The 12,998-nt window shown below is 37.4% G+C and overlaps 1 protein-coding gene across 1 annotated transcript in view; it reads left to right on the forward strand.

Moving 5' to 3' along the window:
* Positions 1-8,170: 8,170 nt before the first annotated feature.
* The window catches only part of LOC123552104 (uncharacterized), a 34,618-nt gene continuing 29,790 nt past the window's right edge, over positions 8,171-12,998 (forward strand). Inside the window, exon 1 of the mRNA XM_045341490.2 lies at positions 8,171-8,330. The gene's annotated coding sequence lies outside the window, so the exon portion shown is untranslated. The remainder of the gene's footprint in view (positions 8,331-12,998) is intronic.

A 12,998-nucleotide genomic window follows, 5' to 3' on the forward strand; every position in this document is an offset into this window, starting at 1 on the left:
GCAGTTTTACCAGTAAATGTAAAGTGTAGCAGTTTAACTAGTACTTGTAGAACGTTGCAGTTTTACCAGTAACAGTTGAACCAGTAAATACAGAATGTAGCAGCTTTTAGCAGCAAAAGTAGAGTGTAGCAGCTTCTACTAGCAATGTAGTGAAGTAGTTTTTACCAGCAACGTATAAACTGTGGTAGTTTTTACCGGCAAATGTAGTATGTAGCAGTTTTGCCAGTAAATGCAGAACGTACAGTTTACAATAGCAAATGTATAGTGTAGCAGCTTTTACCAGTAAATGCAGAGTCTAGTAGTTTTTATCCGTATATGTAGAGTGTAGCAGGTTTTACCAGGAAATGTAAAGTATAGCATTTTCACAAGCAATTGTAGCAGTTTGAATCAGCAAATGTACAGTTTAGAAGTTTTAGCAGCATTGGTAGAGTGAAGAAGTTTTTACCAGCATATGTATATTTACAGCAAATGTAGAATGTAGCAGTTTTTACTGGGAAACGTAACGTTAAGCAGGTTTTGTATTAGCAAATGTAGAGTATATCAGTTTTTACCAGCAATATAGATGTTTAGCAAAACTACAAAATACCCATTCATTGTTGATTCTTCTACATAGTGAAAGTCATTTAGAAATTGTCGACACTCCCTTTGAATGTCGCGATTTCATTATCAAGTTTAGAAAACATTTACAAGTAAAGTGTATTTTGCATAGGATTGGACATTTTGTCACATTCCACTCAAAGATAAATAGCTTTTCGTGCTGTAAGTTGCGTGACTAGGTGATAACTTTCACAGCTTGTCAGTTGTACTGATAAACGAATCATTGATTTCTTTCATTCGCCAGCCGGATGATATGGACAATATACTGTTATTATGTCAAAATAATAGAATTTATTCTTGAAACTCATAAACCGTTTTCAATTTGGTATCATATGAAAATTCCTGAAACAAGATGGATCATAAGTTATATATGATCATATTACTATGATTTAGTTTAACAATGATCTTTGTTCATTTTCATAACTTATGTAAAATGTTTAAAAATAGTAATACTGTAATCGAGTTAAAAGTAATATTGAATGTGAAACTAGTTTTTACAGCTGAATTTCATCCTCGCATTGACTCAAAATTCAAATTTCTAGTTGAATATACATCAAGCAGGGATTGAATTTTGAGCCAGCTTGGAGATCGCAATTCAAATTTTCGAAATGGCGACTGACTAGAAATACATGTTAGCTCGAAATATTTGAATTTCAATCTTCCAGCTGGCTAAAATTTCAATTCCTGATTCATGTGGGGAAGTTGGCAATTCCTTGCCGAGAACAAGCTTATACTCACCTGACACACACCTGACCATCACATATCAGATCCCAAAAACATCGCGGAACATACTAAGTCACCAAACAGATCATACCAGCATATGAAACCTAAATTTACATCAACGCCTAAAAATACTAAAACAATACCACAACCTCCTGAAAAAGCTAAACAAATGATAACAGTATCCCATATAAAGTAAACACAGGAAAAGTAAATGATGAACGCGTAACCATCCTGAATATAAATTGCAGATCAATAAGAAATAAAATTCCAGAATTTCACCTTCTATTAGACCAGATAAAACCTGATATCATCGCGTTCACTGAAACAGGGTTGAAACCAGATATTTGTTCTTCTGAATTTTTTTCCGAAGATAACCAATTTCAAGTTTTAAGAGATGATAGAATCAGTGGTAAAGGGGGTGGTGTAATGTTAGCTGTTTCCAGTAGATCTGTTTGTGAGGAACAACCTGACTTAAAGACTGATCCAGATTGTAACATAGTATGGACAAAATTAAACATTCCAGGGGTCAAAACTATCTACTTATCAGCATTTTACAAACCTCATGAAAATGATCAAAATAGCCTGTTGTCCTTGAGGAACTCTCTACAGTATGTACCTAGAATTAGCATAGTTTGGATACTAAGCGATTTAAACATGCCTGATATAGACTGGACGTTAGGGATTCTTGTAAATTTAAATCATTATATGAACAATTTTTGGAAAATCTTACAAATTTCAACCTGGATCAGGTAGTAAAAGAACCCACAAGAGAAAACAATGTTCTTGATATAGTCTTGACAAATCAACCTTCTCAAGTTCATTCTACCAAAATATTACCCAGTCTTGGATCGTCAGATCATAATACTGTCTTTCATGGAATGAACATTAAAATTGGTAGACCTCGTCAAGTAAAACGTGAAATCAAACAATTTAAAAAAGTCAACTGGGATTCATTCAAGTCTGATCTCAATGAATACTTTAAAAATGTTTTTGTTTTAAACTCTCATCTAATGACCCAAACATACTGTGGGAAAAATTGAAAAAAATAAAGTCAATGAGCTATCAAGTAAATACATACCAACCAAAATGACAACCCAGAAGTGATCTTCCCTGGGTAACAAAAAGATCATCAAAATGATACATAAAAGAGATAAATTACACACTAAATGTACAAACGCTAAAGGAAAAGAACATTATAGCAAAATGAGACAGCGACTTACTATTCTTAAAGCCACCATTCAAAGAGAAATACGCAAATCATACTGGGAATATTTAGAATCGGTAATCTTTTCTAATGACTCAGAGACTTGTAAAAACAAAAAGTTCTATTCTTTTGTGAAACATAAAAAACAGACAATCAGCACCCTTAAAATCTGAAGGTAAAACTTATACCAAACCATATGATAAAGCAACAATTCTAAACAAACAATTTGAATCTGTTTTCTCAAAACCTAAACCAGTCAGTCTTAAACAACTCTGTGAATTAAATCTTTTTGAAAGTGACAAAATTTAGCAAGTTAATAAAATGACCGATATAGATATAACTGTAGAAGGTGTTTTGAAAATGCTCAAGGATCTGAATCCTAACAAGGCGTCTGGTCCGGATCAGCTGTCGCCAAGATTACTTAAAGAACTTTCTCTCGAAACAGCTCCTTTTCTCACTAAAGTCTTCCAGAACTCACTGAGAACTGGTATAGTTCCAGAGGACTGGAAAACTGCTATCGTTGCACCTGTGTATAAAAAGGGTCCTAAATATAAAGCTAGCAACTATCTGTCAATCTCCTTGACATGCATAGCCTCCAAACTAATGGAGCATATCATGGTCTCTAACATCATGCGCCATCTCGACAGCAACAATCTTCTCACATCTTTCCAACATGGCTTCCGTTCCAAACATAGCTGTGAGACTCAACTATTATCCTTTACACAAGAAATTTTTGACAATCTCCAGTCTGAAAAACAGATCTCAATGTAATGGATTTCTCGAAAGCTTTCGACAAGGTCGATCATCAACTTCTTCTCTATAAACTCATGAAACTTGGTGTCAACAAAACATCTCTCTCTTGGACTCAGTCTTTTCTTAGTAATCGCTCTCAATCTGTAGTTGTTGAAGGCTCACACTCTGATTCTTTACCAGTTCTATCAGGGGTTCCCCAAGGTTCAGTGTTGGGTCCTTGTCTTTTCCTTTGTTTCATCAATGACCTTCCCGACTCTGTTAAAAGTAGAATATGCTTATTTGCTGATTGATACCATCATATACCTCACCATCGACTAATTAGTAGACTCTAACAAACTTCAAGATGATTTGACAAAATTAGAAGAATGGGAACGTAAATGGTCTATGGAATTCAATCCTGATAAATGCGAAATCATAAGAATCTCCAAAAAAAGAAAAAATATCATCTTTCTATATAAATTACATAATCAAGAACTAAAAACAACAGAAAATGCTAAATATTTTGGGATTACTATTAGTGATGATTTTAGTTGGAAAAAACATATTGAAACTACATCTTCAAAAGCTAATAACACTCAGATTCATAAAAAGAAATGTACAATGTAATAACCGTAATATCAAAGAAACTGCCTACAAAACATACGTCCGCCCACAATTAGAATACTGTAACACCATATGGCTTCCATGGCAGAAAAACTTAGCATATGAGATAGAAAAGTTACAAAGAGCTGCAGCCAGATATGTTATGAATGATTACTCATACCAAAGTAGCGTAACACCAATGCTTGAAATTCTTAAATGGCAGACATTAGAACAGAGAAGAATACATGCATCTTTAATTATGTTGTATAAAATATCAAACAACCTCGTCTCTGTATATCATAACCACCTGACAGCCTCTAGAAATTTAAACTTTATCATTCCATCTTCAAGAACACAGTATCATATGAACTCCTTTCCCCCCCGCACGATCAGATACTGGAACGCCTTGCCTTATAACATCAAGGACAGTGTGAACCTTCAGTGCTTCACATCTGACCTAGACTCGCATATGTACTAATGTCATCAGCCTGTTTTTATTTTTAACAAAGCTGTATATATTACTGCTCTTACTCTCTTAAAACATGCATATCATGAATCATGTAACATAGCAACATGTTTTTAACAACTGCCCCGACCTCCCAGTTATGATCAGAAATTGATTGTTGGGAGTATCCCCGTAGATGTAGATGTAGATGTAGATGTACTCGAATAAATTCCAGGAACGTTGGTTATATTAACTGTCCGCCGTTAAATTACTGAAATACTGTTGAAAAACGACGGCGTTAACCCAAACCAAGCAAACACTCAAACAAACTAATTTCAATTCCTGTTCTAAATTCGATCCTTTTTCTTAATTTCAGAACCGATTTAGAGTTTGTTTGAAAATTCATTGTCAGCTCGATATTCATCCTTTTGAAAATTTGAATTTCAATCTTTTAACATGCCCGAAATACGCCGCCACTGAAAATTATAGTTTCGGGCTTCGAGCTTGATCCAAATTCGATGCCAACCCGAAATTCTGCTTTTTGAAAATTTGAATTTCGGTCAAGCTGTTTAAAATCGACAAAATATTATTATTATTATTATTATACCAGATTTATATAGCGCCCTTTTCATGATCAATTTCACGTTCAAAGGCGCTTTACATAGTTCAAATGCAGCCACACAGGGCGCATAATTCATCCTCTACTAGTACAGACACAGAGCGATCTGACCAGAGGGACAGAGTGAGACAAAGCCCCCGTGACAGAGAGATCAGAAATCAGATACAGGCTTGTCCGGCTAACTTAGCCTAGCTCTTTGCGAATAGACAGCCTGGTTCTTTAACGTGCCCAGTGTATAGCACTGATACACGCAAGGATTGCCTGGGTTCCTGACCAGTACACCTCTAGTTGGGTGGGAAACACTGAAAAGCGTTTCTGAAAATTCCCGAGTAGCTGCCGGGGATCGAACCCCCGACCTCAGGATTGGAAGGCCAGTGTGCAAACCACTGAGCTATCCGTCCACCAAAACCGGATTACGGAGCGTTTACTGATTTCTAAATGCCGATTAGCAGGTGAGAAAAAATCAGTCTTTACCGGCCAGAGAACTTAAATTCCGAAAGAATTGATGGAAATAACGGGAATCTCCGTTTTGCCGATAACGAAGAAACAAAACAAAACAACAACAAACAAACAAAAATAAAAACACACAAAAACCTTGTACTCATTTACAAAACGGTTAAAAAGACCAGCTCCTATCAAGTTAATATGAAACAATATCAACATTTATAATAACTTATCAAACCGTTTGCAATGGTCTTAAATGGCAAATCATATTTGATTATTTAACAGAAGTAATTTCAGCAGATGATCCATATTTCAGTAGATAGACAGACATAAAGTATACACAAAATACATTATACATTGATATTCATAAGAACGTTTGCGCAGTTAAAACATCAATGATACTTTTTCATAAATTCAAATAAGTAAAGGATTTCTTCTTTGCGCTTTAAAACATACGCCAACATTAAATCGTTCCTGTATCAAAACAAAGTTAATGTAAATATTGAGTGTTATAGACAAATAGATTGACAAATGCATGAATGTATGGAGAGAGGGCGTGTACGAGGCAGAGATAGAGAGATTTTGACAAGTACGTAAGATGGTCATTAATGGAAAGATGAATATTCAACATGAAAAGCTACGAACCAAAAATGCAGCCTCCCAAAAGTGCAACCACTGCACGCGAACGTACATAAGCCTGTGTGCACACGCACACAGACACACAGACACACACACGCACGCACGCACGCACACAATTTGTTTATTGTTTTTGTTGGGTTTAACGTCACACCCACACACTTATAGGTCATATGGCGACTTTCCAGCTTCAATGGTGGAGGAAGACCCCATGTGCCCCTCCATTATTACTGGGTAGAACCACCAACCCTCCATAAGTTAGCTGGATGGCTTCCTCACATGAAGAAATCAACGCCTTGACTGAGGCTCCAGCCTACATAGGTGAGGGGCAAGTGATTTAAGTCAGCGACCTTAACCACTCGGCCACAGAGGCCCCGGGAAGATAAAGCAAACACATAAGGACAAAACGAACAAGTAAAGGACCACACTGGGGCATCGCAAATCCACAATAAAACTATTAAATAAATACGTGCATGAATAATTATCCATGTCACTCACAAGAACATCAATAAATATCGCTCATTTCCATTGTGGTCCTTTAATTATTTCTTTTTTGTGTTCCACCAAAATGAGATTATTTTGTACGTGGAATCGTGGCAGTTTCCATTCTAAAAGGTAATAAAGTCAGCAGATAGTTAGTTTGATTACTCAGTAACCGAGTGGGGACACTAAAACCATATAAAGTATTTCTAATATTTGTAAGACAGGCGAAACCATTGAATTCTCTGTTATTTGTGGCTATTATCCTGTAGCAATATCGTGAGGACTAAATTAGGTCTGACAGTTTCATTAAGTACTTCTACATCAAACAGTGATAGAGTCACTTCAATGCATGAAAAGAACATAATTGAACTATTTCGACGTAGAACGTCTACTACCGTTTGAACTTTTTTCTTTTGCAAATCGTAAATATTTAATTTCAAGAGTTTTTTTTTTGGTTTCCTCAAAATATCAATCCAAACTGTGACACATGACTTCCATCCTTTGACAACTAGACCCTAAATACCTATTCATAACCGTTTCTTCAATCTAGGTCTCAAGGAGCTCGGCCAAACGTATATTGTAGAACATTATTTTCTGTTTCAAAAATATATGACAATAGGAAGAGCTTTCTTACACCATGTGTATATTGCGGAGACAAGTGGCACACCGGCGCTTTTGAAGTATTTACTAATTTTGTTAACACCTATCGTCCGTAGAAATGCTCATGAACAGGCGCACGTAGTATTTCATCAAAGCATATTTTCTCAATTATGTGTTTCACATCTTTGGCATTTACATTGATAATTGTCTTCGTGATGTTGTTTTATCGTAGATAATTGAAAATGCAAATATCAGTACCAACTTCTAATTGACTAGTTACTTTTTTTCTTTGGACTTGAATACCCGAGTGGTTAAAATTGACTGGTTAATACTTGAATACCCGGTTAGTAAAAATTTATTAGATTTATATAGTTGAAATTGATTGAACTGGAATAATGGATTAATCAAAATAAAATTTATTGGACAGAAATACCCGGTTAGTTAATTTTTTTGGACTGGAATAACCGATTTTTACCTAAAATATAGAGTATTTAAAAACCAACCAGTAATGACCATGCATTTTGAACATCGTGTATATGGCCATCACACATATTTAAATAGAAAATATTTACCAGTCCTGAAAATGTCCTTTTAAAATCAGAAGTACTGTTGTTTTTTTATATAGGGAAAGAAAAAAGTGTCATATCAAACAATATATGTTAACATTTCGTAAATTGCTAAGGAGGTTTAGAGGATGATGTTAAATGTACATGATTTAACACTTAAACGAGCTTTCTTCTAAAACAAAGCTTGAAATATGTACGAGTAAAACTGCAAACATCTTTGTGTCTGAGTGAATACACGTTATCTGCCGTGACACCAGTATTAAGGAGTAGTTCAATAGATTCAAATTTGCTCGCCTTTTCGCCAGTCCATGAATTGTCTCGACGTAATTCAGAAAAAAAGAGTCAATCGTTTTGGCAAAACTGAATATTGAAAATTAGAATATTGTCTAAACGAAGTAATTCAGCCGACGGGTATGTTTTCTGTAGTTTAATCCTACGGCAGCCTCGTGAAATGTGACAAAATTGCTGGCTTTTACCTGATGTTTTTCATTGCGACAATATTCTCCGATACAATAATTGATTTATCCATTTTCTTGGTGCGAGCATAGCGATACCGCGTTGCTACCATTAAATACAAGAATGCCATATTGATTTTCTCCCAGAATGCCTTGGATTTTATAGATGCAGAAAGCTCTGGACAACTAGTAAAGAATTTCTGGTCATTTTAATCAACATCTGGTAAGTGTTTTTAAAAAATATACTGCTTTGTTTTGAAATATTAGTTCTCATAACGAAGTATACTAAGGTATAAATTTTACTAATGGAATTAAGGTATTTATATTGATGAGCTTAACTTAGACAGTCGATCTCATATATACCAGGCTTTATGTTTGGCATTTGTAATTGATGACAAAACATTATTGGTGACTTCAGAAAATTAAAAAAATATTACCATGTTAAAGCTTGACATCATTATGCTATGTAAACAAATTGTTATTAAAATTTAAAGACGATTTTATACATGATGAAGATATAAATAATATATATACGTGTAGAACAGTATTTTCTGTAAAATAAACGTATGGTATCAATGTTGCTGCTGCTGCTGATGATGATGATATGATGATAATGATACTAATAATGGTGATAATTATTATCATTATTATAAATATTGATGATACAGATGATTTTAGTAATTATAATAATAATGGTGATACTTGATTTATTTAATTGATCGTGATCATTTCCAAATAGAGCCTTCTTCAAGGCCATACATAAAAGAAATGAGAATATGTTCCTAAACTTCCAAATATAAGACAACTTTCAACATGATATGAAGTGTAGGAATTGCGATGTGGTGATATGTTTCCAACACGTTTGCATAAACAAATATTATACTATAAAACGACAAGTAAAAAGAGTTTAATATACGGCTGCGATTTTCCTTTTGGCCACACAGCACATCTAAAAAATGTGGTGCAAAAATGGCTCGAGGGCTTTAGCTATAAAGACACACTCCAGCCGTGTTTCGACCTTTTGATTATTATACAATAATATACGACATCAGCGTCAGAACGCGCTAAAGTTTTGCCAGGGACCGGAAGTATGCCAATAATATGTTATTGTCACACGTACCAATATCGTTTGAGGAAGCCGAATGATATTTGTGCAGTTTTAACATATATATATAATACTTATTGTAGTAACATATAAAATAAGATGACGTTAGATATATCCAATAGGTAATAAGATATTCGCTAAAATTTTGTGTACAAACTGTAGAAAAAATAATACGGACGAAAACATATTAATTGAAATTAAGCAGGACGTAAACATGTACATATAATAGTTTGTTATTCGGAAATTATACTGAGTTTTATGAGATTGTAATAAAACCATCTTCAATTGAAAACCATTTTCAGTTGCATTTTCTCTCGCTTAGTAATAGCTAAAATGAACCAAACATACTGCAAGAAGTGAAGTAAATTATCACTACTCCTTCTGATGACATCTTTAGCGCACCTAAATTTGTTGTGTGTGTTGTGTGTACTACGAAAATGTAGGTTGAACGTCCTTCATCTTTTTAAGTACAAGCTATTGTGCGCAAACATCATTATCGGCTGTCGTATCCGTCATCGGCAACAGATAATTGATCTGGTATAGGAAAGTAAGGATTGGTTTACGGACTTGCTTGTTCCAAATCTATGAAAGTCATTTATGATTATGTCCCTTGGTGATACTAATTCATGCGGGTGGTAACATAACAGAGAGACTGAACTAAACTATGTAAAATGTTGACATTAAGAAACTAATTTTCATTTAAATTCTCTATACGAACAAGACGTTAATGTCAAAAGAAATCAAACGTCTTTAACTCGGTTGGTGTATATCTTTCAAGAAGACCCTTTTGAATGCAACGAACTAAAATAAAGTACTAAAGAATTTCAAAGATTATACAAGCTATATATACTTGATAAGCTTGTCGAAATAAGGCATCTAGATGGGATCGATTTTATTTAAGAAGATAGGTGTTTATTTTTCTTGCGACAAGAGTAAATCTGTGTGCAACTGGTACCTATATTTATTTGTAGTGGAAAGGCAACGATTACATTGTATATTGGCATTTTATTTTACCGTCTGTTGATCAATTAAATTGAAAGGACAAAGATCCGGAACAAATAAGGTTCTTAGAACGCAGTTTCCTAGGAACAGACAAGGTTCTTAGAACGCAATCTCTCAGGAACAGACAAGGTTCTTAGAACGCAGTCCCCCAGGAACTGACAAGGTTCTTAAAACGTAGTCTCCCAGGAACAGGCAAGGTTCTTACAACGCAGTCTCCAAGGAACAGACAGGTTCTTTGAACGCAATCTCCCAGGAACAGACAAGGTTCTCAGAACGCAGTCTCCAAGGAAGAGGCAAGGTTTTTTGAACACAGTCTCTCAGGAACAGACAAGATTCTTAAAACGCAGTACCCCAGTAACAGGCAAGGTTCTTTGAACGCAGTCCCCCAGGAACAGACAAGATTCTCAGAACGCAGTCTCCCAGGAACAGACAAGGTTCTTAGAACGCAGTCTCCCAGGAACAGACAAGGTTCTTAGACCGCAGTCCTTCGGGAACTGACAAGGTTCTTAGAACGCAGACTCCTAGGAACAGGCAAGGTACTTTGAACGCTGTGTCTCAGGAACAGGCAAGGTTCTTAAAACACAGTCCCTCAGGAACAGACAAGATTCTTGGAACGCTGTGTCTCAGGAACAGTCAAAGTCCTTAGAACGCAGTCCCTCAGGAATTGACAAGGTTCTTAAAACGCAGTCTCCAAGGAGCAGGCAAGGTTATATGAACGCAGTCTCCCAGGAACAGACAAGGTTCTTTGAACGCAGTCGCCCAGGAACAGACAAGGTTCTTAACACGCAGTCTCCCAGGAACAAGCAAGGTTCTTTGAACGCAGTCTCCCAGGAACAGACAAGGTTCTTTGAACGCAGTCCCCCAGGAACAGACAAGGTTCTTAACATGCAGTCTCCGAGGAACAGGCAAGGTTCTTAAAACGCAGTCTCACAGGATCAGACAAGGTTCTTAGAACGCAGTCTCCCAGGAACAGCCAAGGTTCTTAGAACGCAGTCTCCCAGGAACAGACAAAGTTCTTAAAACGCAGTCCCCCAGGAACAGACAAAGTTCTTTGAACGCAGTCTCCCAGGAACAGACAAGGTTCTTTGAACGCAGTCTCCAAGGAACTGACAAGGCTTTTAAAACTCGGTCTCCCTGGAACAGACAAGGTTCTTAGAACGCAGTCTCCCATGAGCAGACAAGGTTCTTAGAACGTAGTCTCTCAGGAACAGACAAAGTTCTTAGAACGCAGTCTCCCAGGAACAGACAAGGTTCTTAGAACGCAGTGTCTCAAGAACAGACAAGGTTCTTAGAACGCAGTCCCTCAGGAACTGACAAGGATCTTAAAACGTAGTCTCCCAGGAACAGGCAAGGTTCTTAGAACGCAGTCTTTCAGGAACAGACAGGTTCTTTGAACGCAGTCTCCCAGGAATAGACAAGGTTTTTTGAACGTAGTCTCTCAGGAACAGACAGATTCTTTGAACGCAGTCTCCCAGGAACAGACAATGTACTCTTAACGCAGTCTGCCAGGAACAGGCAAGGTTCTTTGAACGCAGTCTCTCAGGAAGAGACAAGGTTCTTAAAACGCAGTCCACAAGGAACAGGCAAGGTTCTTTGAACGCAGTCCCCCAGGAACAGACAAGGTTCTCAGAACGACGCAGTCTCCCAGGAACAGGCAAGGTTCTTTGAACGCAGTCTCTCAGGAACAGACAAGGCTCTTAGAACGCAGTCCCCCCAGGAACTGACAAGGTTCTTTGAACGCAGTCTCCCAGGAACAGGAACAGACATGGTTCTTAGAACGCAGTCTCCCAGGAACAGACAAGTTTCTTTGAACACACTCTCCCAGGAACAGACAAGGTTCTTTGAACGCAGTCCCCCAGGAACAGACAAGATTCTTTGAACGCAGTTTCTCAGGAACAGTCAAAGTCCTTAGAACGCAGTACCTCAGGAATTGACAAGGTTCTTAAAACGCAGTCTCCCAGGAGCAGGCAAGGTTATATGAACGCAGTCTCCCAGGAACAGACAAAGTTCTCTGAACGCAGTCGCTTAGGAACAGACAAGGTTCTTAACACGCAGTCTCCCAGGAACAGGCAAGGTTATTTGAACGCAGTCTCCCAGGAACAGACAAGGTTCTTTGAACGCAGTCCACCAGGAACAGACAAGGTTCTTAACATGCAGTCTCCGAGGAACAGGCAAGGTTCTTAAAACGCAGTCTCCCAGGATCAGACAAGGTTCTTAGAACGCAGTCTCCCAGGAACAGCCAAGGTTCTTAGAACGTAGTCTCCCAGGAACAGACAAGGTTCTTAAAACGCAGTCCCCCAGGAACAGACAAGGTTCTTTGAACGCAGTCTCCCAGGAACAGACAAGTTTCTTTGAACACAGTCTCCAAGGAACTGACAAGGTTTTTAAAACTCAGTCTCCCTGGAACAGACAAGGTTCTTAGAACGCAGTCTCCCAGAACAGACAAGGGTCTTAGAACGTAGTCTCTCAGGAACAGACAAAGTTCTTAGAACGCAGTCTCCCAAGAACAGACAAGGTTCTTAGAACGCAGTGTCTCAGGAACAGACAAGGTTCTCAGAACGCAGTCTCCCAGGAACAGACAAGGTTCTTTGAACGCAGTCTCCCAGGAACAGAAAAGGTTCTTAGAACGCAGTTCCCCCCCCCCCCCAGGAACTGACAAGGTTCTTAAAACGCAGTCTCCCAGGAACAGGAACAGACATGGTTCTTAGAACGCAGTCTCCGAGGAACAGACAAGTTTCTTTGAACACACTCTCCCAGGAACAGACAAGGTTCTTTGAACGCAGT

This window comes from Mercenaria mercenaria, chromosome 4 (assembly GCF_021730395.1).
Source record: "Mercenaria mercenaria strain notata chromosome 4, MADL_Memer_1, whole genome shotgun sequence".
NCBI lineage: Eukaryota > Metazoa > Mollusca > Bivalvia > Venerida > Veneridae > Mercenaria > Mercenaria mercenaria.